This window comes from Capra hircus, chromosome 3 (assembly GCF_001704415.2).
Source record: "Capra hircus breed San Clemente chromosome 3, ASM170441v1, whole genome shotgun sequence".
Lineage (NCBI taxonomy): Eukaryota > Metazoa > Chordata > Mammalia > Artiodactyla > Bovidae > Capra > Capra hircus.
In genome coordinates, this window is record NC_030810.1 from 7,677,190 (window position 1) to 7,697,804 (window position 20,615).

The 20,615-nt window shown below is 50.2% G+C and overlaps 1 protein-coding gene across 3 annotated transcripts in view; it reads right to left on the bottom strand.

Annotated features, from left to right (window-relative positions):
• DGKD (diacylglycerol kinase delta) overlaps nucleotides 1-20,615 on the bottom strand; it is a 114,741-nt gene that overhangs the window by 47,056 nt on the left and 47,070 nt on the right. Inside the window, exon 1 of one of the 3 annotated variants that reach the window (XM_018041050.1) lies at nucleotides 2,018-2,261. The exons of the other annotated variants lie outside the window; for them this stretch is intronic. The gene's annotated coding sequence lies outside the window, so the exon portion shown is untranslated. Of the gene's footprint in view, nucleotides 1-2,017; nucleotides 2,262-20,615 lie in introns of those variants that run through there. 3 annotated transcript variants of the gene reach the window in all.

Here is a 20,615-nt window from a genome sequence, read left to right on the forward strand (position 1 = left end):
CCTGGCAATTCGGCCCTTAGAAGCAAACTCTGGAAAAATGCGTGCCGTGTGCCCAGGAAGATGAGCAGAAGAGTACTCCAGCAGCGCTGCCCGCAGCACTGAGATCTGGGGAAACAAGTCAGCAGTGGGACACGCCGTCCACGGCGCCCCAGCGCCAGCCACAAAGCCAGCCCTGGAGCACTGTGAGTCTCAACTCCCTGAGGCACACGTTCCGCCCCCTGGGAATTCTGGTTTATTTCTAGAGATCGGGAATCTGTCATTTTAAACCTTGAACCCCTTAACTAAAGGTGAGTGAGGCCACGTGGATAAAACTCGGAACCACGATGCTGACTGAGGAAGAAGCAAGCTGCAGGAGATGTGTAGTGCGATACCATTTATTAAAAACATTTAACCTGGCTAAAGTATACTATGTATTGTTTATATCAGCACTAAGGTAGAGAAAGTATCAAAAACACAAAAACAAATGATGGGGGATGGTGCCTGACCTCAGGGGAGGGAGAGAGGGAGGGAACAGGATGACAAAGGGGATACAAAGGACTCCAAGGACACTTGGAGGGCCTCCTTCTCGGGCTGGGGAGTGGACAGAGTTGTTCATCAAGTTACTGTTGGAATGCTTGAAATATTCAACAATTTTTATAAATGTTCAATCTCTTGGCACAAAAGTGTGCTCAAATATGCAGGCCAGGGCTAGAGATAAACACTATGTTTTGTATCCATATAGCAGTTACACAAGGTGTACAGTTCACTGTCCTTACAGTTTACAGTAGAAATTTACAGTTTGCCTTGAGTTATAGCTTGGCCTTACAGAAGGGAATGGGTCAGCCTGAAACCACGCCTGCAGACGGACTCTGCTGGTAAAACCCGGGCATCACCGGAAGCCTGAGCTTGGCAGGCGTGCGATCCTTCGCTCGGCACGCGTGGCAATCACACGCCCGCGCCCCTGCGCCTGCCATGAGTCTCACGGCAGACACAACTGTTCCTAATTTGCCTCTCAAATCTCTCATCCCAGAGTAGATACCCAAGTCCTAAAAGAGCTGGCTGAGTGTGTGAAAATAAAGTTGACGCTTTATGAAGGGAGAACGGGGGAGGCGCTGGCGGGGCCGCTCAGAAGGAAGCTTTCTGAGCCCAGCAGAGAGACTTCTCTCCCAGCACACCCTGCGCCAACCACAGGGAGCTCCCATCAGACCCAGAACCTTCCTTTGGGAGCATTCTCAGAGCCACCAAGGAGCTCGTCCTACTGCTCCAACAAGCCAGCTCCCTCAGCTCAGGACGGAACGAGAGGTGTGGATGGAGGGCTGCAGGGCAGGGCGGTCACGACAGACCGAGACATCCAAGGGCCACTGTCCCCCACAGGCTCGACTTCCCAGCCTCAGGGTCACCCCCGGTGACTGCTGTCAGCGCCTGGAGCTGTCTCCTGTGGTCCTCCAGCAGGAAGGACTGGTCCCAAGGCCGGCATAGGTCAGGGCAGGTGAGGCGACCATGAGCGCCAAGGGCAGGCTTCCCGGCCACTCCCCCACGCGATGGCACAGTCAGGGCAGACCCCTGGGCGCATGGCAGGACACCCAGCAGCCCAGGTGGGCACCTGGTCAACACATGCCTGAGGCACCACCTGACGCCACTGGGCAAAAATCCCCCGCACCTATAGTCCTATGAATGAGGACTGGGCGACCCCCCTCACCACGCCTGGGCAGGCTGCCTGAGGCTCCTCGGTGCTTGGGGACCTCAGTGAAGTTTCTCCTCTGACAAAGCTCCAACAGTGGAAACTCATCACCAAGAAGCGTATCTGATCTGCGGGCTTTCTAACCTGGCCGGGGGTGACCAGAGAGCGCTTCCAGCCCGTGGGTGAAGTCACACCATCAAGCCTGGGGCTTTTAAAACCCCAGCCGTCTGCCTCTAAAAAACAGAAGACACAAACCAGCCCTCTAGAGGTACTGACAACAACCTACAACTCATCCCTCTCCACTTCAAATCCTTGTAACTTCTTCCCCACACAGCTTCCCACGGGCTCGTCACTCACCACTCCTGGAACTCTCACCCGCTGCTCTTCCAACTTTCAGAACGTTTGCCAACTGCCCAGAGTCGGTCAGAATTGAAGTGGCTCGGCAAAAAAACAAAACTCAGGTTCTAAAGCCGATGGGCGAGAACCTGCGGGTCACTGCAGTAGACCAGAGGTGGGGAGAAGCCATCAGCACGACACAGTTCAGCCACCAACCGAAAGAGGAGCAGAGGGGCTGTGTCCACAGGATTAGGAACCTGGAAATACTCAGCTAAATATAGCTCCCCAGGCCTCGGGGCTGGGGAAGGTGGCCGAGAATAAGCATCTGGGCACTCGGTCATCTCTGTCACTTCCTGTTACTCACGTCCTGCTGTTCCGATGTTACCCGAGACGCTGGGCTCAACACACACATCCCCACCTGGAAGCCCCCGGAGACACAGGCCATTCACAACAGCTGGGATGTGCGTCGACAACGGACTTCCTCACACAGTGTCGTACAAAACACAAAAATAGACACCATGGCGCAAACAAGCTCCCGGGGGGGGGGGGGGGGTTGCTGAGGGAAAGCAGTGAGGACACCGGCCCAGACCCCCAGGGTCCCCACCCGCACGCTGACCCCGCAGAGGAACGGGCCGACGCTGACAGGACCCCTTCCTCCCAAAGCGGCACCTTGCTTTGCGGGTGCAGGGCAGCTGCCTCGGGGCAGCGTGGGGGGCACAGAGGGGTCCCCACCACCGCTTCCACTCGACCCACCCAGGGGCCCGCAGCATCCAGGCAGCACCTTCTGCCAGGCCCACCTCCCGGCCCTCCTGGGGACACTGGCCAGGGGACCACACGGGACGCGCAGGTAGGCAGCAAAGCCACGCGGGCCACAGAGCCAAGGAGCAGGGCACCTATCGGAAGACTGAGTTTCCAAAAGAAACAAAAAGCAAAGGGAAGCAAAGTGTAACAGTTATAGCTGAAACTGAAAGCTGATGAAAGTATTTCGAGTCACTCATCCACTCAGTATTTCAGCAGTGCCTCCCTGGCCGTGGGATGTGTTCACAGTGAGGGAAGCCTTAGAGACTAGCGGCAGCCCTGAGCAAGGCGGCGGAGGCAGAGAGCTGCCGGGGGGAGGGGCACCATCACTCAAGGAGGGCACCCAGGGCTGGGGGCAGAGCGCCAGAGGCAGGAAGCGGGAGCCTGGCGGGCAGAAACCAAAAGACAAAGCGACAAGATCTAACACGCTTCCAGCAGAAGAACGTGAGAAACAGCTAAAAACTCCAAAACCTGGGCAGCGGTGAAATACATGGATCAGGACGCCTCGCGCAAGGGAACACCACCCAGTCCATCTCCAAAAGGACGATGAAACACCAGACAAACAAACAGAAAGCGGCCGTGAGGAGGTATAGTTATGCATTATGTTACGAACAGATTTGTTCATAACCTAACAAATTTTAAGAGCAGGTTACAAATCAATGGGCATAGCTGATTCCACTTTTTATATATACCATCGTTGTTGTTAAGTCACTAAGTTGTGTCCAGCTTTTAGCCCACCAGGCTCCTCTGTCGATGCGATTTCCCAGGCAGGAATACTGGAGTGGGCTGCCATTTCCTTCTCCAGGGGATCTTCCCAACCCAGGGACCCAACCCGTGTCTCCTGCATTGGCAGGTGGATTCTTCACCACTGAGCCACCAGGCAAGCCCCAAAAGTGTACGTACTCACAGTCACAGAAAAATGCCTTAAACCTATGCCTGCATCAGCATCTCTGAGCCTCAGCACATCCTGGGCCCGATATTTCTTTGTTGCAGGGACGGACCCCACAGCACTGCAGGGTGTTGACGCGCATCCACGGACACGCCAGGGGCACACCCTCAACCACCGCCCCCTGCTCCTCGCTGTCACGAGCCAAAACGGCTCCAACTGCCAAATGTCCTTCTGTGGGCAAACCTCTCCTCCCACTCCTGATTCCAGCCCCCCGCCCCACCGTGTATGAGAACCACAGGTCTCCATAATGGTGTTTGCATCTATGACCTCAGTGATAAAGATTACTGAGTGCTTTTTGTTTGTTTCGGTTCTGTGTGCTTATTTATAAAGAATGGGTTATTTGCATAAAAAACTGAATAAAAGAATGATCGTAACACTGGTAAAGCATTGCAGGTATTTTTCCTATAATGCAAAATTTGAGTTGCAGAAAATTCTTATGTTCTGCAAAAGTGCTCAATAAAAATAGTAAGTTTCCTGGGAAAGGGTGAGCTGCGGAGGACCGCTCAAAACCTATGCAGTGCTGCAGCCAAGCACTAAGAGCACAGCAAAGAGTCCTGGGCTTTGAAGCCCCGGAGGAGCTGCAACAGTCAACGCAGAACCTGACGTTTCCAAAAACACGAAGGCTCTTCAGGCAGGCAAGTTGCTGCCGCTGAGTCATGGGGCCAGGCACAATGCACAGAGGCCAGGCTTCGATAAGCAACTTGCAGGCCTCATGCGCAGGGCCGCGCGCTTGCCTGGCTCCCTGAGTCCTGCTGCCAGTGACGTGGGCTTTCTGCTGCGGGGCCAGTACACAGCTTGTTAGAGAAACACCCCACAGCGGAAAGGACCACGACTGCATCTCCCTCTTGGCCACCGCACAGGAGGAACAATCAGTTCAAAAGTCATTAGTTCAAACACCTAGAATTATTATCATCCAAGTGATAATGAACTCCAAGCCAAAGTACTCCTGGCAACGGGTCCTGAGGGGCTGTGCGGATGGAGGGAGCGGAATGGGAACGCCTGGGCAATCTAACCTGGCAGCCACCATGTGCCACAATTTACCTGCTTCCTTTGGGACTGCTGCTGTTCAGTAGCTAAGTTGTGTCAAATTCTTTGCAACCCCACGAGGTGCAGCATACCAGGCTTCCCTGTTCTTTGCTATTCCCTGAAATTGACTCACACTCATGTCCACTGCGTCGGGGATGCCATCCAACCATCTTGTCCTCTGGGATTATTTGATGATAAATCTGCATGTACTCAGGTGCATCCACAGTAAGCTTACAGCTAGCAACTACGGAGGGGAGGGGAGGCGAGGGGAGGGGAGAGGAGGGGTGTGGCAGGGTGGGGAGAGGAGGGGACTCATATGCAACCTCTACGTGCCAAGGTCTGCCTGCCGCCTGCCACGCCAAGCACTTCTCTGATCACTGAAGGTCAAACTAGTCAGGCCGTCAGACTTCCAAGAGCAAAGTGGCCTGAGGTCAGACCACCTGCATCTGCTGAGTCACCAGGGGTCTGACCTTGGGACCGTGACTGACGCGCTGACTTCAGGCTGTCTGTTCGTTGCAGCCAGAAAACAAATAAAACACCAAGGAAAAAAACAAGGTTTACGAAAAATTTATGAAAGGGCATATTTGTATTGCACTTCTGTGTTAAAGAAAAAAAAGAAAAGAGTACATATTTAAAGGGCAGGACACACACACAGCCCAGAAAATTAGAAGTCGACATTTCAGGTTTTTTTCCTCTTCCTTCTGTTATTTTCCAAAGTGTCTACAGTAAACGGGTATTTTGTAAATTATCTATGCTTTTTTCCTACAAAATCAACATCTGGGACAAAAATTACTAGCTGCCTACACAACTAGCATTTTCCGTTCTTCCTCACAAACGGACTGAGCGGCTCCTGACGGCTCCAAGCTAACAGAGCACATCCCCCCCAGCCCCCGAGCTGAGGACACAACAGAGGCACAAGCTGGCGTGCTGGGGGAGCCTCCGGGAAGGCGCTTGGGGATGACGCAGTGGCAGCCCCTGCACAGGTGTCTGGCCCCCGGGAGGGGCCCCGAGACCCTGCTGACTGTGCCTTCCATAAAGAGAAAAACAAACTTCTGTCACCTGGGTTTTCAGTTAAACACCCCAAACCTGATCTGAATTAAGACGGCATATCCATCATCACACAGAGAAGAAAACCAGGCATAGCGACTGAGCCGCCTTTGTGCTCCAGGTAAAGAACCTGCTTCATTCACTTGGTTAAGAACTGCAGACTCTCCACTCAATCGGCAGCAGCACCCAGCGGGCCTGATTTAACAGAGGACAGTCAGGCAGAAATAACACCACGGACCAAACCTGAGATGTCAGCCGGGGCTGGGCAGACTGCGGCCTGCCTCCAGTTCTTCAACTAAAGCTTTATTAGAACACAGCCACACGTGCTCTTTACGCCTCAGGCTGCGGCAGACAGCCACAGGGACCCAACAGCCAGCAAGGCCTAAAGTGCTAGGCCCTTCAGGGAAATTTGCTGCTAACATCAGACATCCGTCATTCCATACAGCTTAGGAGGAATTTGAAGAGAACTCACGAAATATAAACAGATGAGCAACAGGGACAAACTAAACAGCTCAGGGAGCTATATTCAATACCTTGTAACAGCCTATGAGAGAAAAGGTCTGGAAAAGAACGCGCATGCGCATAAACGAATCGTTGTTGCCGACACCTGAAACTAACGAAACATTGCGAATCGGCTACACTTCAGGTTAAAAGACAAAGAATTGGGTGTGGCGGAGTCCAATGCAATTTGCTGCATAAAAGATGGGATTTTTGCCTTGTCCCTTTTCTGACTCTGGTTCCTTAAGGGAGGATCCTGGCTCTCATCCCAGAGGAGGCCCAGAGAGCCTGGCAGGCAGTGTTCATCCGACAGACGGTGGTGGAACGGAACGCTGCCCTGAACGTGAAGGGCCACCTCTGAAAACTGTGCGTGTGCCCAAACTTACCAAGCAATTTAGGGTGAAAAACTTACAAAGTACAAACCACCACAACACGACACACTTCCGCGGGGCTCCCCGGTAGCGCCGAATCCGCCTGCAGAGGCAGGGGACACGGGCTCAACCCCTGGTCCGGGAAGCCCCACCTGCCGCGGAGCAACTAAGTCGGTGGGCCACAACTACGGAGCCCACACGCCGCACCGACTGGAGCCCTCGAGCCTGGCTCTGCGCCTGCAGGCTGTGTGGCCCTGGCAGCTGTCCCCTACGTGTGACAGGGGCTGGAACAGACGGCTGTCCAGCTGCTCTGCAAGGGGAAGCCCGCATACCACAACTCCAGGGCAGCCCTGCACGCCCCAAGTGGGGAAGGCCGTGTGCAGAAGCAAGGACTCAGCGCAGCCAGAAACAGAGAGATACAAATAAATCAATCTTTAAAGAAAATACAAACAAAAAACAATACATATGTCCACAAGACTCCTCCAACGCATCCTCCCCCGCCCCACATGGACTCTCTCAATGCAGTCCCCACTGTGGCCGGAGGACCCCCAGGCTCTCCAACCTCACCGAGACTCAGTCTGGGGGCTAAAGAGCTTGGGGAAAAGACCACACCTCACGCTGAGTGCTCTCTGGTCTTGCTCCCGCAAAGCACTAGGCTAGCAGGAGCAGGTCCTTCCCGCCCCTGCCCAACCCCTCCACCCCACCCTGGGGAGAGGGCCTCACCACTCCCCCCCAGACAACAAAAGGGGTGGTAACTCCTCCCCCCAAAACTGAGTCCAAGGAAAACATCTTCAGACATGCTAACACTGCGTTAAAGAAGCGACCACCACCATGTGAGGGTTTCAGGTCTGAAGGTGTGAAGCAGGCTGGAGGAGGAGACGAGATGGTGATGGCTGGATCTAAGCTGCTGTGCCCGCAGCTCAGTCGTCACGTGGTCCTGCTTGGGTTCGGCCAGAAGGTGGGGGTGTGTGCGACCGGACAGCCATCAGTTCTAACCCCACGTCTCACGTTGGGGACGGCTGCCCAGAGGGGGCAGGTGGCTCCCCAGGGCCACACAGCTAGTAGGAGGCAGAGCCAGGGCCAGTTGAGACATACACAGAAGACAGATGGCCAGATACTGCGTCCAGGGCAATCGTGGCCCGTGGAGCGCCCTTCTGGAGAGAGGGAAGGAGTGCCTGCCGACCTCGGGGTCTGGGGGATCTGTGTGCTGGCATGTGGCCCCGGCGCTCTAATCACCACGGGAGGCTGCTTTGGTCCGGCCTGCACCCAGGAAGGAGACAGGCCCCTGAAGCACAGTGGCTGTCCTCAGCTCCCGCTCGGGGGGAGCTCTGGCTCCCACCCACCCCTGCAGCTGCACTGCAGGCGCATGCAGACAGAGAGTGGGCACCAGCCCCCCTCCCGGATGCCAGGGACCTGAACGGAGGACACACGCCCCCTCAGAGAGGCCCAGGCCCATCTCCTGCCTGCTTGCACGCCCTGCCTGATGGCCTGCACTGGGTGCGGGGCTCTCACTGGGAGGCAGTCCAGCAAAGGGCATCTAGGGCCCATCCCAGTCAGGCAGGTAAGTCACAGGCAAGGTGGCGTTCGGGATAATGCCCCTCACCAATAACCATGCCCCTCCTAGCTTTAACAGTTCAGCCCTGTCCTCTGACCAAGCTTTCTGTATTCCTCTGGGATTTCAAGTATATTTAAAAAAACAAAACGAAAGGACATAATCCCAACCACAGGATTTAACATTAAAAAAAAAAGAAAAAAGACAGAAAAAGGCTGAAGATAGTTCTTCCCTCGGCAAGCCCTGACTCAGAGAGTCTGCCTACCAGGGCAGCGGACAGCTGTGGCAGGAGGGCAAGGCATGAGGGTCGGCCGAAGCCAGCGGGCCTGACTCAGGAGCCACCTCCCTCCGTCACGACACAGCTGTGACGCAGTCCCACGCAGACGGAGGAGAGAGGAGATTCCCAGGGATGTCGAGGGATGGGGACAGGGCCAGCAACAAACCGATCAACCCAACAGATATTTCCAGAACACCTACTTGGTGCCAGCATGACTCAGGGGGCTGGAATGGAGACAGAGTCAGCAAGCCCAGGACATCCCCCTCTCTCAAGAAGTTCATACCCCTCCCTCCAATACAGAGAAAAAAAAGTGAGGACGCTGTCAATGGAGACAAGAAACACAAAAGTCTGAAGGACCTGTGTCCATTTAAAAATTTATTATCAAAATATTCAAAAGTTATTAATCAAAAACCTTCCCAAATAGAAAAATCCATACTGAGTTTCACTGGTGAATTCCAGCAAAAAATTAAGAAAGAAGTGGGCTTCCCTGGTGGCTCAGATGGTAAAGCAGCTGCCTGCAATGTGGGAGACCCAGGTTTGATCCCTGGGTTGGTAAGATCCCCTGAAGAAGAAAATGGCAACCCACTTCAGTACTCTTGCCTGGAAAATTCCATGCACAGAGGAGCCTGGTAGGCTACAGTCCATGGGGTTGCAAAGAGTGGGATGCGACTAAGTGACTTCACTAATACCAAACTGGATCAGAAAAAGAGGGAGGAACAATGATCCCCACTGTTTGATAATGCGAGCTAAAATGTTTTATAAAACCAGCTTACTCTAAGTGCCAAAACTTGACCCCCCCCCCAAAAATTACAGATCAGGATCTCCCATGGATATCTTAGATCCAAAAGTCCCTAACAATATAAGAGCAAACTGAATCCAATCGTAAGTAAAAGGATAACATATCATGAGGAAATAGGGTTTCTGCCAGGAATACAAGGTTGGTTTAACATTCGAAAATCAATTTTCATTTGTCTTTTTAACAAAATGAAGAAGAAAATTCATATGATCACTTCAACAGATATCAAAAAAGCATTTGACAAAATTCAGCACCCATTCATAATAAAAAATCCTCAACAAACAAGAAAATCCTCACGCTGATGAAGGCTACCTACAAAAAGTCTACAGCTAACATACTCAACAGTGAAGCGCTAAGCTGCTGTTAATACTGGAAGAAAGGAAAGGATTTCTACTTTTACTACTTTTATTCAACATTATACTGGCAGTCTACACTTCTGTAATGAGACAAGAAGAAGAAATATAAAGCACCTGGAACAGAAAGAAGTCAAGCTGTCCCACTCTGCAGATGATATGACTACTTATACAGAATGAGTGAGTGAGTGAAGTCGCTCAGTCGTGTCTGACTCTTTGGGACCCCATGGACTGTAGCCTACCAAGCTCTTTCCTCCATGGGATTCTCCAGGCAAGAGTAATGGAGAGGGCTGCCATTTCCTTCTCCAATTTATACAGAGACTTCTGGGAAATCTACAAAACAACTTAGTTCAGTTCACTTCAGTCGCTCAGTCGTGTCCAACTCGTTGCGACCCCATGAACTGCAGCACGCCAGGCCTCCCTGTCCATCACCAACTCCCAGAGTTCACTCAAACTCACATCCATCGAGTCCGTGATGCCATCCAGCCATCTCATCCTCTGTCGTCGCCTTCTCCTCCTGCCCCCAATCCCTCCCAGCATCAGCGTCTTTTCCCATGAGTCAACTCTTCTCATGAGGTGGCCAAAGTATTGGAGTTTCAGCTTCAGCATCAGTTCTTCCAGTGAACACCCAGGACCGATCTCCTTTAGGATGGACTGGGTGGATCTCCTTGCAACTACTAGAACTATTAAGTTATTTTCCAAGATCACAAGACCCACTGTTTGCAGCAAACAACTGGAAAATATCTCTATTTCATTTAATAGGCACAAAAACCAGACTATATAGAAATTAACCTAAGAAAAGATATCAAAGGTATCCACAATGAAAACTATAAAATTTTGCTGGGAGAAATTAAAGATCTAAATAAATACCAAGACATACAACATTCATCGGTAAACTCAATGTTATTAAGACATGAACTCTCTCCAAAATGAACTTACAGATTCAATGCAATCTCAGTCAAGATTCCAGCAGGCCCTTTTTAAATAGAAACTGACCAGTTAATTTTTACTTACATTAAAAATGCAAAGGTTTTATAATAACCAAAGCAATTTTAAGAAAGAAAAAGAGTTAAGAGGGTTTGCCCTGATTTCAACACTTACTGTAAAGTAATAGTAATAAAGTATGGAATTAGGATGGGGCAGACATAGGTCAATGGAACAAAATAGAAAATCTGGAGATAAATTTACAAATATAAAGTCAACTGACTTAACAAAGGTGTGACGGTAATTCAATGTGGAAAGGAAAGTCTCTTTCAGAAATGCAGTTGGAATAACTGAACATCCATATGGGCGAAAAATGAACATCAACTCTTTACCTCACATTATACATTAAAATTTAACCATAAATCGTAACTGTAAAACCTAAAACTGCAAAACTTCCAGAAGAAAATCTTTGCAATGCTGAGGTAAAAAATGGTTTCTTGGATAGGACACGAGAATGAACCATAAAGAAAAAAACTGATCAATTCAATTTCACCAAAAAGACTCCACTCTTCTAAAGACGCTATTAAGAAAAAGGCAGTACGACCAGCAAAAACATTCACAACACATATATCACAAACTAATATCCGGAATATATAAAGAGCTCTTACAACTCAATAATGAGACAAGTCAATGCAAAAATGGACAGATGATTCTACCATACCTTTCACAAAAAGACATACAAATAGTCTATAAGCACAGGAAAAGATGCCGACCTCATCTGTCATCAGGGGCAGAGAAACTAAAACCACAGTGAGATACCACTTTATATCTATTAGCATATAAAATAAAAAGACAGCGCTGGTGGGGTGTGGAGCAACTGGAACCCTCAGGCGCTGCTGGCGAGAATGTGAAATTCCAAGCACTCAGGAAAACATCTGAGCAGTCCCTTGAAAAGTTAAACGTAACACCTACTATATGACCCAGCAATTCTGATACTTAGGCATTTACCCAAGGAAAATGAAAACACAAGTCCACATAAAGACTTGTATATTAATGCTCGCGGCAGCTTTGATTGCAATACCTCCAAGCTGGAAAGTGCTTGAACAGCCACCACAGGTAAACGGATCAACAAATTGGAGAGGGGGGTACAAATTATGATACACCCAACATACGACTGAGCGACTTCCCTTTCACTTTTCACTTTCGTGCATTGGAGAAGGAAATGGCAACCCACTCCAGTGTTCTTGCCTAGAGAATCCCAGGGACGGGGGAGTCTGATGGGCTGCCGTCTATGAGGTCACACAGAGTCGGACATGACAAAATTGTTATGTTAACCAAGCCAAAGAAGCCAGACAGTAAGGGGGGGAAATATATATATATATATATAATGTCATTATTCAATTAAGGAAATTTTCAGGGGAATGGAAACATTTGTTATCCTGTGTTGCCACTTTCAACAGAGGGGTGTGTGCACACATGTGCGTAAGAAACAAACTCATCAAGCTGTACCCTTTAAACAGTGCAGTTCATTGAACAGCAATTAAGCCTCAACTAAGCTATAAAAAGTTTTAATGTTGATATATCTCGGAGCACTTGACAGGGTGAACCTTTCTCTGAATGACTAGATGACCACAGAGTTCATCATCCAAGCCAGGAAATTTTCTGCAAATTAAAGTGGGTGCTAAAAATAATTAACAGCTGTTAAATCATCTACAACTGGGTGTGTCAACTGGCAGTGACAGGGAAGCCAGCACTTACAGCTTCAGGAACAACAAAATACCTAATCTACTCCTTGGTGTGATTAGATAACCTCATGCATATAGTAACCTGTAAAGCTCACTCCTCAGAGGACAGAGCGCCAAGCTGGCGACAGCCTCAAGGGTCAGCTTTCCTGGACCTTTCCTCCCCAGTCAAGGAAGCGGTCCTCGTTTTTCTAGGGTCAGGGACCGCACAGATGTCAAGGCTCCTGCCTCACGGTCAGTGTCCCTTCAGTCCCTCCAAAGGTGAGGAGGGAGCCGCCTCCACTCCTATTTTCCAAATGTCCAATCACTCTGAGTCGCCATCATCAGGCCTTTGCAGACAGAGGACAATTCAGAAGGAGAGCAGACAGTGCCCAAACACCTGCCGCTTTTCTAACACAACTACAGCCTGGGTGGAGGTGAGCCCGCGTGCCCCAGAGCGGTTCAGCAAAGGCGATTCCCCACCGTGCCCGAGCCCCTCTGCTCCTGGCTGCCTCTTGAGGTTTAGCTAAACGTCCTGTAAGAACTAGGACAGCAGTTCAGGATCACGTGTTTCTTTTTGAGTTTACATTTCAAACCAGGTGCTTCGTCTGTGAAAGAAGAGGGCTTACTGAGTCAAAAACCAGCACCTCCTCCCCACCACCAAGCAGGGAATTCTCTTAACTTGATAAAAAGTTGTTTCAAGACAATAAAAAGATCCCACTACTCTATGTGCTCTGAAACAACAGATAATTCTGGAATGGAAAAGAAGGATTAAAAAAAAATTATACCCTACAGAATGTACTATTTTCCTAACTTTCAAGAAAAGAAAAAACAGACATACAGGACTCGGCTTGATCATATCCTTGGACATTTACCAAATATTTACAAAACCTAGACATTTACCTGAACATTTACTAAACAATACCAGGTAAAGAAAGACTAAAAGTATTAATTTCTTGGACAACCTAAGAAAAATCCTATCAATCTATGTTACCCTCTCCACTATTTCTTTTCTCAAAGAACTCTTTGCAAAAGTCCTAGAGTCAAACTACAGTCTCTCAACTGTCCTTTGTTTCATCTGTCACTTGTAAATAAAGACAATCAGAAGTGTTAACAATGAACACACACCTATATACACAACCATACATACACACATACCACACATACACACACACCACAACAGTATTGTGAAAATGGCTTAAATTTCATAAATGCAACTCCTACTCAATAATAACACACAACCCAGGCAAGTAACAGCATCCGCTCCCACCCTCAATTCTAAATATACTTGACAGACACCACAATTAGTTCCACAGCTCACCAGCCAGGCTTCCAGAAGACAGTGTTCTTTCTTGATGCCTGCTTGGAGCAGCTGTAAGAACTAAGCGCTAAGCCCTCACGTGGAGTACCCAGCTCTTTGGACCATTGGTGTCACAGAGCAGGTGCTGCCTTCAGCAAAACCCCACACTTAGCAAACACACAGCCACCAATTTGGCTCAAAGCTGCTTCTTCCTGCTTCTTGAAACTGAGAACACAGAGTGGATTATAAAGCACGGGCTTCACTAGAGCAGCTTCCGCCTGCAGCTGCTCTCCCCGCCCTGCTCCACCGTCCAAGGCATGTTCTAACAATCAGAGCACTTTATCCACTAAGCACCTACTACGTGCCAGGTGCTGCCCACCCCCAACGCCCCCGAGGTGTGAGACTGAGCTGCCCCTGCTTTCCCAACGGGAGAGTGAGGCTACAGGTGTGAGAAGCTGGGATGGCACAGCTGATGGCCGACACAGCCAGGGCGGGAGGACTGGGTCTCCGGAGCTCCGTGTTCGGGCAGGGAGCAGGGCAGTGCACTCAGACGGCAGGAGTCGCCGTCCCCACAAGGGCCTTCCCGTCTAGCAGGGCTTCTGCAGAACTTATGAGACAGCCCCGGCCCACAAGCACAACCTTCCCACCCCAGATCCAGGCCAGCAGTCACAGAAATTGGGAAGAGCTTTTCCATGCAAGGAAATCTGCCAATTATATATATAGCTTTTCCTCTCTCTGAGCCAAACTGACTGGTGTAGGGGTTTTGCCCAGGAAATATCTGAGTTCCAAACAAGCTGGAAAGGAAAACTGATGTTGAAATCCGGATAAAGGTCATGGTTGCTCACCAAAGGAGCAGTGCCTGACCACCCCACAGGCTGACATCTGCTGGGAACAGCTGAGAGACTCAGGTCTGGGGTTTATAGGCCCCACGCAGGCCTACAAAGGGACTCCCATTCATTCAACAGACTCGAATATTGAACAGACGAGATTTAAAACAACTAAAAAGACTAGATAAATCCATTATATAGCTTATTTTTTATTTAGGGTTACCGTGTGTGCATGCTAAGTTGCTTCAGTCATATCTGACCCTGTGCGACCCTACAGACAGTAGCCCAGCAGGCTCCTCTGTCCATGGGATTCTCCAGGCACAAATACTGGCGTGGGTTGCCATGCCCTCCTTCAGGGGATCTTCCCGACCGGGGAATGGAACCCGTGTCTCTCACATCTCCTGCACTGGTAGGCGGGTTCTTTACCACCAGCACCAGCTGGTTATAGGGTTACCAGGTTATAACTAACTGAAAAATGAAAAGTAAAATATAAAGGAAAACCAAATGTTAATGTAAAATAAGATAATTAAATAAAGGTATGGCTGGACGGCATCACTGACGCAATGGACAAGAACTTGGCCAAACTCCAGGCAATGGTGAGGGACAGGGAGGCCTGGCATGCTACAGTCCATGGGGCTGCAAAGCGTCAGACTCGACTGGATGACTCAACAACAACAACAGAAAGCTTATAGCTTTAATTACATTTGTTTCCTCTTTACATTCTATTTTTCCTGTTTTTATTAGTTATTTGCCTGATAATCTTAAAGGATAATTCTTCCCTGATACCTGCTCTTCAGTTGCAGATGCTATTTTTAACAATGCCTATAAAATTAACCTCATCTGAAATTCTTTGGGATTTGAATAAATCAAAATAGCTGCTAAGTGTTGGCAAGTTGAACCCTATTACTTTCCTACTAGTAGGGATGAATGGTGGTGGAGATAAAAACTAGGAAACAGAGAACACTTTTTTGCCATCCCAATGACATGGATTCTATTACAGCATTACCCCCATTTCACAGATGAGAAAACTGAGTCTCAGCAGTATCTTGCCTTATGCCATAGAGCTAAAAAAGGAGAACACCTTCATAATACACCACACAAAATACCATAAAACATTTCACTGAGAGTACTGTGGGGGAAAGTGAAAGTGAAGTCGCTCAGTCGTGTCCGACTCTTTCCGACCCCATGGACTGTAGCCTACCAAGCTTCTCTGTCCATGGGATTCTCCAGGCAAGATTACTGGAGTGGGTTACCATTTCCTTCTCCAGGGAGTCTTCCTGACCCAGGGATCGAACCCGGATCTCCCGCATTGGAGGCAGACGCTTTACCCTCTGCGCCACCAGGGAAGCCCTGTGGGGGAAGGAAGCTATGAATACAGACATGTAAAATCACTCCTCTCTCTGTATGATGTGGTAACTCTGGCACGGTCAATTCAGGCAGAATGACACTGTGAGTGAAGCCCGCTGGATCCCTGTGCCAACGGCCATGTGCTGGAGCCATATGACTAAACAGAAGGGCCAGGTCATACTTTTCGGAAATCACATGAAATCTCAATGTGGTATTTTGCAGAGCAGCAGCCCTCTCAAACATGCATATCCTACATGCAGTTCTCATTCAATTTCTACTGAAATTATACTGAAACCTGGAATGTCTTTTTTGTCCCATGGACCCTTTGGCAGTCTGGAGAAGCCTACGCAGACTTCTCAGGAATGTCTCTGGATGTAGAAAATGAAATACCACTGCAATGGAAATCTACCTTAATCAAATAGTCAAATCCACAGACCCCTCGTGGGGAGCAAGGTCCATGAGCCAAGGTAAAAAAAACCTCTGCCAGCAGCATGCTATCTTCTCTCCTCCCTCTCCCCCACCTCCCGAAAGGAGTTACGGGGGTGAATGGCTCTCCAGCAGTCATCTTGGACCAGGAGAACCGATTTCTGGAGGCACCCAGATGATGCTGTGCAACCACATGCTGATCAAGGCCTGCCTCCTCTTGTGCAGGAGAATAAAACTTCACACGCTCACACCATTCTTACTTTGACAACTTCATTTTTAACAAGTGGATGGAGTGAGCTGAATCAGTTCAGTTCAGTACAGTTGCTCAGTCGTGTCCAACATTTTGCGACCCCATGAATTGCACCATGCCAGACCTGCCAGACCTGCCTGTCCCAACCCACTCCAGTGTTCTTGCCTGGAGAATCCCAGGGACGGTGGAGCCTGGTGGACTGCCGTCCATGGGGTGGCACAGAGTCGGACACGACTGAAGCGACTTAGCAGCAGCAGCAGACCTGCCTGTCCCTCACCAGCTCCCGGAGCTCACTCAAACTCATGTCCATCGAGTTGGTGATGCCATCCAGCCATCTCATCCTCTGTCGTCCCCTGCTCCTCCTGCCTCCAACCCCTCCCAGCATCAGAGTCTTTTCCAATGAAAAGACTCTTCGCATTAGGGGGCCAAAATATTAGTTTCAGCTTTAGCATCATTCCTTCCAAAGAACACCCAGGACTGATCTCCTTTAGAATGGACTGGTTGGATCTCCTTGAAGTCCAGGGGACGCTCAAGAGTCTTCTCCAACACCACAGTTCAAAAGCATCAATTCTTCAGCACTCGGCTTTCTTCACAGTCCAACTCTCACATCCATACATGACTAGACGGACCTTTGTTGAAGAGTGGCCTCCAAAAGAATATGTCCATGTTCTAATCCCTAGAACCTGTGACTGTGAGCTAACTTGGAAAAAAGTCTTTGTAAACATAATTAGGGTTCTTACAGTGGAATCACCCTGGGTTATCTGGGTGGTCCTAACTCCAGTGACAGCTGTCCTCCCAAGAGAGAGAAGGGAGGACACAGTGGAGGGCAGAGAGAGTCCTGCAAAGATGGAGGGAGAGACGGGGGTGATGCCTTACCAGCCAAAAGACACCTGGAGCCGCTGAAAGCCAGATGAGGCAGGGAACAGGGTCTCCCCAAGACCACGGTAGGGAGCACGGCCCCACCAACGCCTTGATCTCAGACTTCTGGCCTCCAGAAATATGATAGCATAAATTTCTCTTGTTCTAAGCCATGTGGCAATTTGTCATAGCAGCCCCAGGAAACTAACAGAGCGCCCAAACCCGCTTCTAATAAATGTACCTTTATGATTTTCTAAACATTAAATACTAAGAATTAAACATAAACTCCCTTTCACATATGCAGTGCTGTATATGGCGTTAAGCAGAAACAGCCCTCTAAACACGTGTATCCTAAATTTAATTCTCATTCAGCTTATACCAAAAACTCTCTTTATTTTCCATCGCCATTATTGGGCCAACCCCTCTTCCTGAAATTTAAGAATAAATCAAGAGCGTGTCCTCCCCTTCACTCTGTTCCTACATCATGCCAACAAGCATTCCCTTCTTTCTTCCTGTCCTCTGCCCAAGCTCCATCTGCTTCCTCCAACCATCCCTCACCCTCACACCGGCGTGTTCCCGACTTCTCCACTGCCTTTCTCCAGGCTGTGCTGCCTGCAGAGCTCACGGTCCCAACTTTCTGCTCGTGTTTCCTCCTCCGCCAGCCCGGTCTCTGACACCAGGGTTCCCCCAGTCTGTCCGCTTCCTCGCCATCACACCCAGCCCAGTCTCCTCCCTTCCCTCACTACAGGCACACGGCATGCTCACTGGAAACTCTGCGGGTTCGGGATACAGGAAAGTCTCCATGATGAGCCATCTAAAATAAGGTCAGCTAAGCAGAAGCTGAAATACAGAAGTCCTCTTGCTCAAAAATGAGCCTGTAAACCCGAACCACACCAGAATCACACAGAGCAGAGGAAGTTATATCTTCTCAGCCTCAGGTCAGGTAATGGAGGTGAGAAAGGCCCTACAGAGGAGCGGAGGCCACCTTCAGGAACACCTGCCCCCTCTCCTGGGCACAGGGACTCCGCATGGAGCTGCTCCACAGGGGAGGCCATGCTCATTTTCCCAAAGGTCCCTCCTGTGACCGAAGACGCCTGCACTAAGATTATCCGTACCAGGAGAAACCGAAACCGTGCTATGTCCCTAAAACTGCAGGAGTAAATAAAACTGATCAACCAAGACTCGTCTACACAGTGAAACACCCACAACTAGAGAGGTGGTCATCGGAGATGCTCACCACGTGGAAACGTTTATCCGATGAAATAATAACTGAAGCCAAAATATACAGTTACACATACGCTGACGGGTGTACAACACATGCAAGATGCAACGTCTACCCGTGAAGAAGTCTGAAGGCGACGTGAGAGAAGGAAGCTGCTGCTGAGCTACTGCTCTTCTCCACTTTAAATTTCCTTTAAAATCATCATTAAACACTTTTAAGACGGACTTCCCTGGTGGGCAGTGGCTAAGACTCTGTGCCCAGAATGCAAGGGGCCTGGGCTTGATCCCTGGTCAGAGAACTAGATCCCACAGGCTGCAACCAAGAGTTCACATACTGCAACTAAGAGCCAGCACAGATAGATTAAAAGAATATTTTTAAAAACTAACCAACACTTTAAGCGGCCCTGCCCCCAGGCCTGCTCATACAGCCCTCCGCAGCAGAAGCTTCCGCTCCCCAGGTAGGTGCCTGAGCTGCTGCTTTCTCCTCTCGCACTGCCCTGGGCACCCTACTCTATGTGGCACCTGTCACAGGGCTCAGTCATGAGTCTGTTCACATTCAACAGCCTGGAAGCTGGCTCTAAGCACAAAGAAAGCGTGTTTCCACCTCCATCCACCCTCAGACACCCAGCAGAGTTTGCCACAAGGACCACTGAATGAAGGGAAGACAAGTCTTTCTGAAAACATGCCCCTTTTCCAATTGATTTCTATTTGATTTCAGAAATCAGGTTGCCAGGGTAAAGCCTGACTTGTCCAATTATATGTCTATATTCTGCAAGGGTAAATAAGTTTTCAAGCTGTCAAACCTGGAAACGCCCACACGGCAAAGGGAGCCGGCCACTCTCAAAGCTGCTCACCAACCAGAGTCCAAAAGCCCCAGCTCTGGGAGCCCCGAGGTCCTGTCGCTCCCACCTCTCTGTAAGTGGGTAACGGGAACCAAGGGGGGCTGGCCCCCAGGACCATCTGCAATAATAGACATTTGTTCCAAGGCGGGGGTGAGGGGTGTTGCAAAGAAGAAACAATTCAACATCCTTTCTGAACAGAAAGGACCAAGAGAACGGCATTCCCGGCTCTGGCTCCAGCTCCTCGCACAGCCGGCGTGAGCCTCGCTTGGGGACAGCAAGCTGTGAAAGGCAGCCCCAGCCTCGGGTCTAGACGCAGAGGCCGTGACCACCAGGGAGCCACTGCTCCCCATCGCAGGACTGCGGGTCCCCAGTCTGGCTGCCCCGCAAAGTCGAGCAAAGTTTGGAAAAGTCACCCACTTCTAAGTCAGCAGCAAACTCTCCAGGGAAGGTGCCCGAACCTTTTCTGAAGCTCTAAAGGGTGCTCGAGCATGGCTGCCCCAAGGGAGTGGAGGCAGCTACATGCTCTCTCTGCCCACAACGTGAACAGAAAGGTCTCGTGGAAGAGGGTGCCCGCGCCCTACCTTCTGAGGGGTGTGGTGGGTCTGCCAGGGGGGTTTGGGGAGAGGGCCACCGGTGGAGGAGCCCCAGAGACCCCAGGGCGGGCAGGCGGCCGTGCACAGGGTGCTCCCTGCCTACAAGAGGCAGGTCTGTGCTGGGGTAAGGCTGGGAGGGGCCGGAGTGCCAGGTCCCCTGGACACGGCAGATAAGGAACGAGGAGGTACTAGAGGACTCACGGTGCTGTCAGAAACGGGCAGGAAATGCCTCTTTTTAATGGTGCTGTATTCACATATATTCCAGTAAAACTCGTCTTTCCTCTTCAAGGTCCACCTCCGCTGCGGCCACTGGTGTGACCCTGGTGGGAATGAACAGACTGTCCAGTGTCCTGGCCAGCAAGATGTGGAGTCAGCGCAGAGACGCTCCATTTGAGAAACACAAGGACACCAAACCCAAGAAAACGCTCTACAGCCGTATCGTCGATAGCAACAACCACTTTCATCACGTTGTGCTAACTCATCTTACCCTGCCGACACCCCTGAGCGGGTTCTGCTATCGCCCCTACTCCCCAGATGAGGACCCCCAGGCGCAGAGCCGAGTGTGATCTGCCTGAGGTCAGCCAGCAGGTACGAGGCTGAGCGGGCACCCGTGCCCTGCTCCCCAGGCCTCCCTGGAAGCCCG